Source organism: Ambystoma mexicanum, chromosome 7q (genome assembly GCF_040938575.1).
Source record: "Ambystoma mexicanum isolate Mex_15411 chromosome 7q, UKY_AmexF1_1, whole genome shotgun sequence".
Taxonomy (NCBI): Eukaryota; Metazoa; Chordata; class Amphibia; order Caudata; family Ambystomatidae; genus Ambystoma; species Ambystoma mexicanum.
The window spans coordinates 532,227,682-532,243,778 of record NC_090941.1 but is presented as its reverse complement, the minus strand read 5'-3'; the positions used below and the strand labels follow the sequence as shown (position 1 = coordinate 532,243,778).

The following is a 16,097-nucleotide window of genomic DNA, read 5'->3' as shown; positions in this document are numbered from 1 at the left end:
TTATTTTAAATTAAAAGGTGCTCCAGTCGGTTCATCTATTTAAAGGGTCATACACAAACAAAAGCACGCTTAATCGCGAATCTGTACACCACATTATCCCCGGCCTATTTTTTGAGGCAGTCCGCCACTTTCGGAACCAAAGCGAATAAGATACAGATAAACTGCAAAGAGAAATGAATACGGAGCATTGCTTCTGCTATTAGGAGGTGCGCGAGACACAACCAACAGGCAAAAAAATGGCAACGGCATTGGCAATCATTGAACATCAGCCCTCCAGAATCCACTTGGTCAAAGCGAACCACCGGCACCCATCAACGAGCTGCAGAGCGATGGGTGGGACTGGAAGCCATAAAGCGGAGAAAAAGACAGACGGTTCAAATTACACTCGTTGAAGGGCGTGGATGGCTCCGCCTAGATTGCGCGCCCGTGTAGCATCGAGCCACGCCCCCTTACACCTGCTTGCTTTCAGTTAAACAATGGGGCGTGGTTGTACAGGAAAGTGGGCGGGGCACTAAGCCTAGAGTACACCGGTGTGCGCCGTACTCGCGAGTTGTGGTCTTCTGGCTCGAGCCGTGGGTTGTGTACATTGGCTGTTAAGAAGGGCTCACTGATCAATCACCGACCCGAGGTACAATTGTGTTTGCTTGTGGTAGATAGAAGTGGTGTTTCTTTGCTGTTTCGAGGTGGCGAACCAATGCCTGGGAGCCTAAGGCGCCACTCAGGGTTACTGCAAATTCGGGAACTACTTTTAGGAGCATATTTCGGACATGCTTAGAGGAGCTCGATTGGTTTGACCCTGTGTGAGTGATTTTGGCTGGTTTCAAGGACAGAGACTTTTGTGTCAGGAATGGATCATCCCCAGTTTTCCTGAAGACAACTAGTTTGAATCTAACTTTGAGTAGTTATTGCTCCATGTTTAAGGCATGCACAATATATATATAATATGTAATCCATGTACTTACAAAGACCTTCTTCAAAGAGGTTGATACTTAAAGCACGATTATATTGACGATTGCAAACATTTAAAATGTTTTGTGTGTACACGTGCGAATGTCATGTACTGAAAAAAAGTGCAAACTTTTGCGTGTGTGTTTGTGTTGTCATTTGCAGGCAAGGGGTTATAATATGCTTCTCTTTATCACCCTGGTGGTGTGCAGTATATGCACTCTTCTCCGATGTTACATGTTTAACAATGATTCTGCATTGATATTGAGCTTCAGGCCAGATTACTCCTACTTTGTTGGTACTCAATGAATCGACCTCTGAAGGAGGAATGGCAGTGTTGGCCCTGCTAGAATTCAAATCTATGACTGCAAGTTGCACACACGTTAGAGGTGAGCAGCTAGTCCACAGTCAGCTGTATGCTTTGTTGCTTGGAAGAAAAAAAATCTGACCACATTATTTCACCTGTGCAATCACTATACTGGTTCGTTATCTAGCAAAGTATTTATTCGAATTTTTGTCACGCTCTGGCCGTATCCAGGGGGCCTCGGAGCACCCTACAAGGTTCAAAGGTTGAAAAGATGGGAGATGAAACAAGTTAGAAAATGCTTTAAGGATAGGATGGTAAGATTAGGATAGATCAGTCTTTGCAGGGGAGATGGAGGGCTGAGTTATGTGTGGGGAAACGGGTATGTTTTGAGGCTCTTTCTAAAAGGTGTGATGTAAGTACGGTGCAGTGCAGATATGAAGAGGTAGGGTGTTCCATAAAAGTATTATCATGAATACATTATGCTGGATTAGCTCACAGGGAATAATGGGTTTAGGGCCACAAGTACCTATGCAATTACCACTCAACCAACAGAATCTGAGATCCACCTTGAGGACAAAAACTGCAGCATCATTAAAGCATAAACGTTTGGGAGGGTACACCTTGGGTGAAGGTGGTCCGTCTGCTTGGAAAAAATCTTTGGCAATTGCTGAAATTACAACATATGCGAGTGTACATTTGCAATGCCCCTGTCTGTGTTTTACCTATTCTGTATGAGTGAAGTTTGCACTTCTGCCGCACATGTTGTACTTACGCTGAAGTGGGAGGAAGCTGTAGCAGCAGCGGACCCAATCCAGATCACTTGTGGTGTCCCACAAGGCTCATGTGTCTCCCCGACTATGTACAATATCTTTACTAAGCCTCTCTTCGACAAACTTGACAAATTAGGGGTAACCTACACGAATTATGCGGACGATACACAGATTCTCATACCTCTATCAGGCAACTTTGTCGAAGATACGGCTCTAGTAAACAAAATCTACCTCCTCATTCAGGCATGGATGGCCTCCCACGGCCTCTGCCTAAATGACAACAAAACTGAGATATTAATACTGGGCTCCGACTCTAACCTAAAAAAACTGAGCCCCAACTATCGTAATTTCAACATAGATGGCAACACAATCAAGGTGGCCACCGAGGTAAAAACCCTGGGCTTTTACCTCGATTCCACTCTAACACCCTGGCATCCTCTACAGCGTACACCTGCAAATTAATCAGGACCTGTAGACCTTACCTCTCTAAAACTAACTGCATCATGCTTGCCAATGCATTAGTCATGTCCAAACTGGACTATTGCAATGCCCTCAATGCAGGTGCCAACAAATCCATCATAAATAAAATGCAAATCCTTCAAAACAACGCTCTTAGAGCAGCCCTTGACATACCCCGCAAAGCACATATCTCAAACGTTAGGAAAGACCACCACTGGCTCAAAATCAGTGACAGAGTCCTGCTCAAAACACTATCGCTTACCCATAAAGGGCTCAACAACACTGCTCCCCCCTACATCTCAGCCAGACTGACTAGAAAATCATCCAGGCACCATACTAGGGCTACTAACCACTACCTGCTCGAAACCCCTAGATTCAGACGTTCCAAAGCGGGCGGAGCAAGCTTCCCTGTCAAAGCTGCCCAGGCCTGGAACGCACTGCCCATTGCACTGAGAGCCAACTTACCCTACTCCAATTTTAGATGCAAGGTAAAAAACTGGCTCTGGACAAACGACAACTAACTCTCGTGGTTCCCAATGACCATGATACCGTTGTCCAAAACGATTCTGTTCTCATACCTATACCTGTACACTCCCTCAAAACTACAATATGCTAGTTTTTTTCCTTCCACACGGCGTGTATTGATATGTTCTTACTGTACTGTTATGTTGTTTCTCGCCTATACTCTGTATGTAACCCAAGCTTAAGTAACCTTGTACCTGCTGCGCCCGGCTACCCCTGGGTTTTGTGCGCATTATCAAATAAAAAATAAACATAAACATAAACTTGCACTGCGATAAAACTTGTTTTCTTATACATGCAATAATTGTGCGCTGTGTTAAAATAAACAACATTTTTTTATTAGCCGTGACCTCCTTGATACTCCCAAAGTAGTGTGCACTTGCACTGTTACCCATTGTGATAACGTTTTTGTAGCTGTGTGATCGGGAGGTGTTCACTAGGGTGACTAGAAGACTTCATGCCACCAGGATACCAATTTTCCTGTCCTGAACTTTTCCATTGCAAATCATTGGTATCACATTCATATGTGAAATGTGCTCAACTTCAAAGAACAAAGACTACAACTTCAACTTCCAGAATGCATTACTTTTGTCAAATTAAAGTATAGGTCTTGCCAGGTGGTGTCTTCCTGGTTACATGATGGTGTCTGGTCACAGTAGGCAGGGCATAGATCGATTCATTATTTCATTCCAGTGGCGGCTAAACTGAAACATATTCGAGTGCCACTGGCTTAAGTGAACTTGATAAAATTAACAATGTACAAGTGTGGAAGGATCTGCTATAGCATATGCAGTAAAACAGTCTAGTGTGTAAATAAAGCAATAGTCAACCATGTCACCAGCCTTTCCCTCGTGTCCACTATAAGGTGTATATAATGGTCTTTCCTGTGGGAATATAACCATGGTCACAAGTGGCAGTTCAAAGAATGAACAAAGGGCATATCACGCTGTGGTAGTGTGCACAACATGAATGACGAATATGATTTGTATTACATATGAAGCCACACTCTGGTCTTTTCTATGTGTGGGCCTTTGTGTGTATTGCAGGGGGATCCCACTTTCGATAACCATGAAACATAAGACCCATTAGGTAGTAATTCTCTCAGATTTGCAAACTGATCAATTGCTTTGGGTCAGACTTTCTTGTTACAATGTTAGCTTTTCTTTTGGCTTCAAGCTACACATCCCCACGCTGTATCTTTAGTTGTGCAACAAAGTATGTTTTCTGCATAGTTGTCTTTCAAGAACTAAATTAGTAGTTCTCCGTGCATGGCGCCATCTTCCAGATTTACTATATCGTGGAGTGGGCCATCCAAAGCCAAACGCCACCATGCGATGATATGGAGGCCTTGGTTTTTCCCTTGGGCCATCGTGCTTGCTGTGACAAAGCTGATGCCAGTGGAACACTGTACACACATTCAGCTGGCATTGGTGGCAGTGCTCAACTGTTAAGACACTGAAGCGCCTGGAGCGGCCGCAATGGAAAACCCAACACACTATCTTTCACGGTGGTTGGACACGAGTGTTAAAATATCTAAAGGTAGTCCCTGATTGAAGAGCAGCAAATGGGAACCATCTAAAACAAATTCTTTGTACAAAATGTCTGATCAGTCTTGCTAAAGGGACAGTTTGCTTTTTGGACTCGTGTCCCTGACATGAGCTCACCCATTTACCCCCACCCAAATGTTTCGCAGGCAGTTCAAGACTTTGTCCACTCAAGTTGGGGAAGATGTGTTTTCTTTGCGGTTCTGTGTCACAACAGGCATACGCAAAGTGTATGGGAGTTTCCTGGCACTATGGGCATGAGCTTAAATCTTCACTTAAAAACAAGACACTAGGTTTCCTCAATGGTGATTTATTATTGGAGCTCATTTAATAGTCTATTAATGTAAAAGCCTTGTAGGCATACACTTGCTGGCTCAAATGTATTACTCCCTTTTACGTTACTTCTATAAAAAGGGATGTATGATTGCATTGGGGAGTGGGCAACACGCAACCCTTTGATAACCAAGACTAAAGACAAAATCCGTTTGGTTACTGCCAGCTCCTCAGTTGGCCCTTATCCACCGTTTACCCCTTACTTCAGGAAACTAGGAGTACACAAACTCCAGTGATGGGTTCTGCTTCATGTGGCCTGGAAGCATCAGTAATCGAACCAATGATTCCTCCCCAAATGCTTAGTTCGCAGTTGTAGAGGATGTACCAACGCATGAGGCAGATGACCAGGAGTCATGCAAGTCAGCAATAAGGACTGCGGATGCCGATTTTGAAAGCTCGACCGTGTGTAGCTGATAGTGTACACCGTTGCTCATCCCTACCTTTCAGAACATCTTCGGTTGGCCCCCACTTAATTCCTCGAAAATCTTTACTGTTTTTCGCTTATCTTCCCTTTGAGCACAGTTCACTCTGCTGCTATTGAGAGTTTCAGTTTACTTGAGTTATAAGCAAGGTTCCGTTTTGCATAGGGCTAACGACCTCACGTTTCCTCGAACAGGCAGGTTCTATCGGAGCCAGGGGCATTCATGAAGCGAGCAGTGCTAAGAGTTTCTGCCTTGTTGACGCATGGAACACATTGTGGTGGTGATAGGGCAAAATGTAGGGATTAATGTAAATCCGCTAGTGTGCCCAAGGAAAAACATGCAGTGAATTCTCTCGTTAAGGCTGGCCAAGCAGTGACTAATGTCGATCACCAAACTAAGACTCTTGCATGGTTGCGTGTAATTTTGGCTGCACTAACTAGGGATATGAATTGCGAGCTCCAAGTCTTCTTTTTATTATATCTAATCTCTCTGCTGTCGATTAGCCATTAGAATTTCCCTCCAGGAATTCTGATAGGCTTGGACTTCACTTTGCTAACCCAACATTTTCGAACTCTGCAAGGGTGTAGCAGCCCCTCTACTGAGAACGAACATGGGTCAAATACCCTGTTCTATGGAATTTCTTCCACTCAGGAGGGTCTACAACTACGTTTTAGCTCACTGCACCCTTCACACAGTAGAAATATCCAATTGAGTATCGGCCTGGTCCCATCCACAAAGGCAGTCCAGGAAATTCTCCTCTGAACATGAGTACAATCACCAACCCTAGACCCGTGTTTGGGCCTTGTGGGCCTAATCGGCAAGTTCAAGATTTTAATCTAGCAGGGAACGTGTTTAAGAGGCTCAGTATTTCTTAATGGCTTTAAGATTGTCAGTACATGCCACTCCCTCTTTTAGAGGAACACCCCAGTGGTTGCTTAGTAACTGAGGCTGATGTATGGAACGGATGGGATACATGTACTCTTGCATTGTAAAGCCATGAGGTGCAATGGTTACTGTCAGTGGTGGAGCGAGGAGGGTAGGTAGCCCCAGAATCCTCCCTGGTTCTTGGTGCACCATCCCTGGCCACCGAAGGTCTGGTGTCCCACTCCGAGTATCAGCTCCAGCCATGATTTATTTCAGTTGAGTAAAAAGAAAAAAAGAAATAAAGGTGGACATGCACACCATTACACTTTTTGGGGGTTGCTGAGCAACCATGTTGCTCAACGACACAGCACCGGGCCTGGGTGCTCTAGTCTTTCTGGCGCGTGCTGATGCTGCACGCCTGGATTACTTTCCTTCTGTCTGGTGCTGCAGCTGTGCCCATGCCCCTGCCCTGTCTCTCTCTCCTGCCTGAAGAGAGAACAAAGGTGAGTGTGTTTTTGTATGATGTGTCTGTATGCTTGTATGAGCGTTTGAATGTAATGCATGGTGTTTGTGTGTGCGTGCATGCTTGTAAAACTAATTTTGTAGATCTGTAGGATTGCATTTACCTGTATGTACGCATCAGTGTCTGTGGGCATGCGCGTGCATGCATGTCTTTGTATGGTGTGGGGATAAAGTAACGCTGATTTTAAATTTGGTTTTCACGTCATTGCTGGCATACATAGGTTATGGCAGCCACAGTGACCTTTACTCTCAAACGGAGACACTGGTCGCAGCCTCATCAACATGGTTTAAGTGCTTCTGTGTAGTTAGGGGTAGCACTTGGAATTCATGTCCAGAAGCTAGAAGTAGCTCCAGGGTGTCAGGAAATTCCTCTGAGCAAGATTTACTCATTGTGACCCACAAGCTATTAAAGTGAAGTCTCGTAAAGGAGTTCTTAGGGTGGTGTACATTTAATGAAGGGCTTAAATTAAATGAGTAGCACAAGAAGATTTAAAATGAATTCAGAGATGTGAAAAATGCTACTTTTGTGTAGCGATTTAATATGCAGATATAAGGATCGAAATTAAAATTGGATAAACAGGAGCTAAAAGCAGCTCCTGGGTATCCAGCATAAACCAGTGACCAGGAGCTACCAATGGGGAATGAGAAGCTAGTGCATAGCATTCTGCAAATCTAGCTTCGACATAAGATGCAAAAGTATAATGTCCATTATTTATGACCCCTGGTCCTAATGTTATTGATAGATTGTCCCAAATGCACGGATTCACACAGGTGTTGGTTCAGCTTCAGTTGCCATGTGGAGCCAAAATTAGCTCCTGGTAGCTATTGGCGTGAAGCTAACCAGGCTCTTCTAGGCTATAAGCAGGAGCTAAATAGCTCCCAGCTCTTCCCCCCCCCCCCACCCCCCACTTTCGAACCTTGCAGATGACATATGTCGAACAGCCACTCTCGAGTGCTGGAAAGGTGATGGGACTTATCTGTTTTTTTTCAAACTGTGGCAAGCACCCGAAAAAGCCATTGGCCCAATTCTATTGCTATGCTGTTTCCTTTTGCACAGTTGCTGACTGTTCTTGATTCCTCTGTCTCCATGTTTATTTACATTTTTTCCCTTTTATTTCCTCTGAACATTTCTTTCCAGTCAGTTCTTCGGTCTTACCACACCTATCTTGCAAATTCTTAATTCCAATAGACATGCAGGGCGAGTTCCTTTAGTTTACATACTTGACGTAAGAGAAATGCACTCGCCCCATTGTGACATTGACAAACTGTTTACCAGTGTTTCTGTAAAATGGTGTATATCACATTAGGCACACTTCATATTTCGGGCAATGCTGACTCCCAAAGCCAACCACGTACAGTGAAACATTTTTTGCTATTTACTGCAAACAAAGTTTCTTTGCAGTAAATGTGAAATAAAAGCTTCAGATCTCACCATACTAGCCAGCAACGTCGAATACCATGGAGATGGTACCACCTTCCATAAGTTCTCTTCTCCAAAGCAAGTGGGCAAGTAGATTTTGCAATCCCTGTTTAGTCATTACATATCTGTGCCACTACACCCAAAACTCATCAATCTCTGTTGCTGTCTTTGTACTACCACGTCATTTTTATATCTGACGCCACTTTTTCTTTGTGATACAACCTTGTTTGCTTAGTCTTTGCTGCTGCTGCAGAATGAGGAGATGATAGCATGCCACACATATAAGTTCCACATGAGATGCAAACTATAGCTATTAGTTCATTATTCTGCTTTAAATGTTTTCCAGGCTTATCCTAAATCTACATTATACACATTCTTAAACATACATGCAATGTGTCATAAGTTTGTTTGTATGGCACCAGTTGACTTGGGGATCCAAAGGTAGCTCCTGGCATTTGTTGGTGTTAAGCGTACTAAGCTGTTCTAGGGTATATTCAGGAGCTAAATAGATCCCAGCAATTTCGAATCCTGCAGACACTGGTCTCTTCCTTTCACATGGGCTTGTGAGTCATTCAAATATATAGATCTAAATATGTATCAAGGCAATCCATAATTTGAGATTATCCATAAACCTTTGTGAAACACTTCCTCTTCGAAGAGGGTTGCTTTCAGTAAGATTCGTATCCTCCTGGAGCTTTTATAAATCTTTGCAGGCTCATCCATTGATATCCCTCATAGGATTTTTAAAGACCTGGATAAAATGTTAGTGAAACTTTGCAGAGCGTCTTTCCATACTGTGAGTAGACCTTTCTGAAGGCAGAGGTTTAAGAGTTTAATTCTTTGAACTTTATTACCTTGGTTTCACAATTATATTTTTGCACCATGGTTAGGCGCAGATGAAAACGCTTGTTGAGCAGTGAAATTGTTCCATTTGGTTTCTGCTGATTAAATTACGACTAGCCTTCATCATCACACCCAAGGGAGCTACCTATATTCTTTCCATACTTTTTATTGGCATTTTCAAAAGTACACCAGCAATTCCACCCCCTTGCCTTTCCTGCACCATCCCCCTTCCCACCCAATCCCCAACACCAACATAGCAAAACCAGTCTTTATGTACAGTCTCTTCTTTTACGTGACATTCTCGAATCCCTTTCCCGTAAAACACTCTCACCCTTTACCCCACAGTCATTAGTATGGGTTACTCAGGGCCCCTCATTGCCTCCCTCTCTCCCAGTGCTGCCCCCCAACACACTCCTTTTATCCTTACCTGCACTCAGTGGTACCCCCTCCTTGGCTTTGTACCAGTACTCACCCCGGTCCCTTCTTGAATCCCTTAGCAGAAATTACAAAACTATGTCCCATTCCATCAAAACCATTTGGCGTCCCCCCCCCCCTACTAGAATCGTATAGGTCACCCATTCTAGAGCCCAAAAATTCCATACCTTGCCCACCCATTCATGTTCTGATGGCCCTTCTTTCTGCTTCCATTAACATGCCACTAGCAACATAGCTGCCACCATTGGAATTACATATGCTTTTTTATTTGCGCTCTCGATGGTAGGTTCTCTATTACTGCTCCCGTCCCCAGCATAGCCTCCCCCCACCGTCCCTTCCTCTTGTGGACAAAAAATCTCCCTTATTGTCGTGTTGACCATACCCAAACATGGTTGCAACACTGAGCCTTCCCACCATATATTGTTTCCAGGATCCCACCTCCCCGCAATCCCTCCAACAAAGCTCTGATGTATGCGGGTAGTAACTATGCAGTTTCTTGGGTGTGAGATGCCATTCGAACATGAACTTGATCCACATTTCCTGAACCTTGGTGGCTTTTGTAAGTTTGTGAATACTTGTCCAGAGCTGTGCCCATTGTTCCTCCTCCAGTCGATGGCTTGCTGCCGTCTCCCATCATATATGCCCATTTCGGGAACCCCTGCGCTTCCGAAGCAATTGGTGTTCCCACCAAGTGTTTATTCCCAGTATCTGTTGTAACATATTTCCCAAAGGGGTAAGGTCCTTTGTGGCTGCCAATTTAATCGAAGGATTCAGGAACCAGTGTCTCATTTGTGAATAACAAATTCTCTCCCCTTCTCCCAAGTTGAAATCGCGCTTACATTGCTCATAGGATTTGATTTCCCAATTTTTCAAACATATCCCGTAGCTTATGACATCCCGCCTTCTCCCACCCAGCAAATGCTCCCCTTTCCTGCCCTGGCGTAAATTAAGGGTTCTGAAATCTGATCGTTAGTGGGGAGGGAAATCAGATTTGCCCCCTGCCGCAGGTCGTCCTAAGAATCCCCTACCAGCACCGTCAACCGGCTTAGATACATATTTTTGGGTCGATCCTCCTTCGTTTGCCAGAGCACTTCCTTTAAGGGCCCATCTACTACTGCCCTATCCATCCGGCACCAAATGTTTGTGTGGTTATCCGTAAACCACTCGCACATCACTCTAATCTGAGCCACCAAATAGTAAAGTCCACAGTTTGGAACTCCTAGCCCACCCTTGCATTTCGGGGTGAGAGTAATTGCACAGAGGCCATGGGTTTAATGTGATTATAAATGAAAGCCCCCACTAATTTCTGCAGGTTCCTTATGAATCCCTGAGGGACCACCAATGGGAGGGCCATGAAATAATATGACCTTCAGTAGGATCACTATTTTAACCCTTTAAGTGCCATGGGTATTTCCCCCCCCAGTGCCAAGGCCTTTTTGGTGAATTCGGTATGTGGCCATTCAATGGCGTGTAACTTTTTTGTTACATGAGATCTTGGCCAAATTTGGCTAATTTCTTTTCCCACATGTAGGCGGTCGTAACGCCACCCAGGAATCCTATATTGCTGTAGGGGGGTGAGAGAAAATAAGCAAAAATGGCGAACATTTTGTGTTTTTTCAAAAAATGCCAATAAAATGATCTACAAAGAAGCCTGTGGTTTTTTCCTTGTAAGAGCTAGGAACAAATGGTTTGCTGTGCTGAATTCCTCAATTTCCTGGCTTTCAAGAACAGGTTGAGTGGGAACAAAAAAAAGAAATAGAAGTGGTTATCAACAGTTTTGTGCGAGGTAGGAGATTTTGCCAATTTTTGCCAATTGGACATGCATGGACGGAATGGAAGAAAAGGGTAGGAAAGCCGAATTGGAGGACAGAAAGGCATACATTTCTGAAAAGTAGACAAAATTCCAAGTTTAGGAAGGGGTGATTTGCATAGGCCGGGCAACAACTAGGTAGGGGAAAATGCCGTAGATTGTGGGAAAAGCAGGAAAATGACAGAAAAAAAGGTATATGTTGGAAATGGTTGGCTTGGTACGGCAATGGCTTCTATGAATTTTGAGAAAAGCAATGCTCCCCTATATTCCCCCGACTCTTGCAGTTAGGAAAGCACACATTTTATGTAGTGTTTTACAAAACAAGCAATACCACAAGCCAAACACTGAGCCATGGTACACAGTAGTTTTATGCTTACGGCCTGAACAGACCCACTTAGCATGTGTAAATCAGGAAAACCAATGCGGTGAGGAACAGCAAGCATACATTTCATAAAAGATCACAGGCAGACCTTTCCAAGGGTAGGTGACTTGTGCAGGTTACAAAAGTGTATGGTGCCTAAAGCAGCGCCTAAATGTAGGGCACATTTGGGAAATGTAAGGGTTGTGTGACAAAGGGCATCAGCAAGTGGGTCAAAACATTATGAAAACCACACAAACACAACAAATGTTATACCTTCGCGAGTTCCCACACGTGTACCAATGAAAACGGTACCTCACATGTGTGGGTGTACCTACCTGAGCGCCAAGGTAAAGCCTAAAACACAGGTAACCCCAAGTCTGTTATGACAGCTGAATTTCACACTTTGTCCAGATGGGCACACCATACAGATATGGGCCTCGGGTGTCCAAGCCACCAAGGAAAACAGGGAACCCTATGCATTTCCGAAGGACACCCGTGGCAATCCGAAGAGGTATGATTTGTGCAAATCGCCCCAGAATTTATTACCCAGACACCCCCGCAAAGTCGGAAATGTGGGAAAAAAACGCATTTTCTGCACATTTCACTCGGCTCACCCATCGAAACACGCTGCCAACAACACATGGCCTGCCAACAACACATGGCCTGCCAACAACACATGGCCTGCCAACAACACATGGCCTACCGTCCCGCATTCCCACAGGTGGCCCGATGTAAACGGTACCTCACATGTGTGGGTGCACCTACCAGGGTTCTAAAGGGAAAGCCTAAAACACAGGTAACCCCAAGTCTGTTATGACAGCTGAATTTCACGATTTTTCCAGACGGGCACACCATACAGATAAGGGCTTCGGGTGTCCAAGTCACCAAGGAAAACGGGGAACCCCATACATTTCCGAAAAGAGGACACCCGTGAGAATCTGCAGAGGTATGATTTGCGCAAATCGGCCCAGAATGTGTTACCCAGAACCCCCAGCAAAGACCCACATGGGAGAAGGGTGCCCAAGGCCAGGGATATTACAGCCGACTTTGCTGCAGCCCTGGCTGCCCTATGTTACATCTTCTCCCCACCAGGGATTCTCGGCAGTGTGCCAATACCTCCCCGAAGGGAAAAGCTGTAATGCAGCCCAGCCGCAACTCCAGGACGGATGGAGGTGATGTCCCTGGCCTTGTACATAAATGTACCATGGGGGTGAACCGTCTCCTAAGCACAGCACCAGCTCCAGAGAACCCCAGCAGGATCCCCATTCCACCCCGCAGGTGACATCTGTAACGTAGCACAGCCAGACGTGGAGCCTGGGCTTGCAGACGGACAACCCACATGGGAGGGATCCACCCCCAGGGAAACACCAATGTTCTGCTAGCATTGGGGGCAATTTGTGGCCTGCCCCTGCAATTGTGTCCCAGCCCACCAACATATCTGCCCAGACGGCCCATTCCCACCCACACCACCAACAATCCAGCCCCAGTCTCACCCACCCCAGTGACTGTGTCCCTTTGGGGTGCCCCACAGCCCCCCTAAAGTGCATTCCACCATTTTCACTTTTTTCCTTTGGTAACCCAACTCCCCTTGGCGCAGAGGGGCACATTGGTGTGCCAATCTGGCCCTGGGGTGCCCAAACCTTACTGCCCCACCCACTTGGGGCCCTCTCCCCCCTCACCCCAAATGGGTGGCGGGGGCACCTCATGCAGGCCTCCCTGAGCCTCCTACAAACGGCTGCGTGAGGTACACCCCCCTCCATTTGGGGTGGGGGGGAGAGGGCCCCAAGTGGGTGGGGCAGTAAGGTTTGGGCAAGAAAATAATTCAAAATGGCAGGCTGCCCTTTAGTGGGGCTGAGGGGCACCCTACACCGCTGGGGAATTTTTTTATGTGAAAGGGTGCACCTCTCCACCCCCACCCCAATTGGGGAGGCTGCGCATCTCATGTAGCCCTCCCTGGGGGCAGATAAGGGGGGCTTTCCTGCACTCCTCCCTGGGCTCAGGCATCCCTTCCTAGGAGCAGATATCTGGTCCCAGGGAGGGATGCATGACATGGCACCCACTCCGTTGCGGGTGGGGGAGACGGGGGCCACCACCCGGTCCCATTAGAAAATTCTCCGTCCCTTTGGGGTGCCCCATAGCCCCCCTAAAATGCGTTCCATCATTCTCAATTTTCTTCTTTGTTTACGAAACTTGCCTTGGTGCAGAGGGGCACATTGGTGTGCCAATCTGGCCCCAAGGTGCGCAACCCATACTGCCCTACCCACTGGGGGGGGGCCTGTCCCACAATTTTTGATGGCCCTCACCCTCAATGGGTGGCGGGGGCACCTCATGCAGGCCTCCCTGGGCCTCCTACAAACGGCTGCGTGAGGTACACCCCCCTCCATTTGGGGTGGGGGGGGAGAGGGCCACCTAAAATGTGTGGGACAGTCCCCCCCCCCCCCCGGTGGGTGGGGCAGTAAGGTTTGGGCACCCTGGGGCCAGATTGGCACACCAATGTGCCCCTCTGCGCCAAGGCAAGTTTTGTAAACAAAAAAATGGAAAATGGTACACTACACTTTAGGGCGGACTGAGGGGCACCCTAAACCGCCAGGTAATTTTCTAATGTAATGGGGGGTGATCCTCTAGGTGGGGGTAATCTCGTTCAGCCCTCCCTGTTGTCAGACGCCCCATCGTAGGAGCAGATATCTGACCCCAGGGAGGGCTAAAAGGGGTGCCCCCATTTCCCCTTGGGGTGAGGGGGAAAGGGCCACCCCCCTTTTCTGTAAAATAAATCTCTGGTGGCTAGTGGACCCCCCATTCTCACCCAAAATTCCCTTTTTAGCTTTTTTTGTTTTTTTATTTTGCCCCCTTGCCTGGGGGCAGATGATCAGCCATCTGCCCCCAGGGAGGGCCCTTACCTGCAGGCCCCATCCTTTGGGGGGCCTGCACACTTATTCCTGGTGGCCCACCCCCCACCCCCTAATTGGATGGGGGGGCCACCTCATGTACTCCTGCCTGGGGGCATAAATCTGCCCCCAGGGAGGGCTACAAGGGGTGGCCACCCTTTCCACTTGGTGTGGGAGGGTGAGGGCCACCTTTTCAGGGGGCAAAGAAAACCTGGGCCCCCCTCCCCCATTGATTTCCTTTTTTATTTTTTTGCCCCCTTCCCTGGGGGCAGATGATCAGCCATCTGCCCCTAGGGTTGTACACATATGTGCCCCCATGCTTTGTGGGCTGGAGGGGTGAGGGCTGCTTATTGTAAGCAGCCCCCACATCCCCCCGCATTCAAAGACATCCCTGGTGTCTAGTGGGCATTGCTGCCCGCGCATCGAGTGCCCTGCAAAGGCCATAACTTTGTGCTCTTTGCCACCGAAAGTAATCCCCTTAATGTCCCTGCTCGCCCTGGTCTTTGCCAATAGTGGCTCCAAATGGATCGTGTACAGAAGCGGAGAGAGCGGGCATCCTTGCTTAGTACCTCTACTGACTTTTATCCCCCCTTTTATCTGGCCGTTGATTGCGAGTTTAAGAAGGGGTGCCCGGTAATTGGCTCTAATTAATGAGAGGAACTTAGGCCCAAACCCCATGACCTTCATTGTGTGGAAAGGAAATGCCAATTCGACACGATTAAAGGATGTCTCTGCATCGAGTGCCAGCAGTAGTGTGGAGATCTTCGATTTATCAACATTCTCTACCAAGTGGCACACCTGCCTAATGTTAACGAAGGTCTGTCTCCATTTAATAAAATTAGACTGGTTGGGATTGATCAACTTGGGAAGGGGCGCTTCTATCCGGGATGCCAATACCTTGGTGCAGACTGTTGCATCCAAATTGATAAGTGCTATCGGGCGGTATGATCCGCATAATATTGGATCTTTGCCTGGCTTTGGCAGTAGTATAACTTTGGCTTCCTCCTTTGAAGGAGTAATTCGCCCAGCCCTACCAAATGAGTTATACAGCCTGACCAGTCGAGGGAGCAGCTTCTCACAGAAGGTCTTATAAAAGATTGCTGGGAATCCATCTGGTCCCATCGATTTTTCTTTCCTCTGGGGCGATATCCTTCTCCAGATCTTCCCTCTCCTGTGGCGAAATGTTGGGGAGGGGGACAGTTGTAAGATGCCTAGATAGGCGCTCCTCCTCCGGTGAGTCTGAAGAGAATAAAGTGGTATAGTACTCGTCAAACTCCTCAAGGATATGTAGCAGGGCAGTACTAATATCCCCCGTTTTCCTCTTTATCTTAAGTATCGTCCTTGAAGCCTCTTTCTTTCTTATTTGGCGTGCCATGAGTCGGCCTTATTCACCTTGACATAGTACCTTTGTTGGAGGTGTAGAAGAGCCAGTTCCGCTTCGCTAGTCTGCAGCATATCTAATTGACCCTTAACCAGCAGGTATTACCTCTGCAGCGTCCTCCCCACATTATCTACCATTCTCTCCATTATTTGTTTAAGTTAATCTTCCAACTCCTCCCGAAGCTGACCCCGTTGACTATCCCTCTGGCACTTCCTGGCCATCAGTTCCCCCCTTATTGTGGCCTTAAAGGCATCCCACACTTCGTGCCGCTGGG

At 46.7% G+C, this 16,097-nt stretch overlaps 1 protein-coding gene across 1 annotated transcript in view; it reads left to right on the top strand.

The window, feature by feature from the left end:
• The first annotated feature begins 501 nt into the window (after positions 1 to 501).
• The window catches only part of SLC25A30 (solute carrier family 25 member 30), an 852,298-nt gene continuing 836,702 nt past the window's right edge, over positions 502 to 16,097 (top strand). The window contains exon 1 of the mRNA XM_069640062.1: positions 502 to 628. The gene's annotated coding sequence lies outside the window, so the exon portion shown is untranslated. The remainder of the gene's footprint in view (positions 629 to 16,097) is intronic.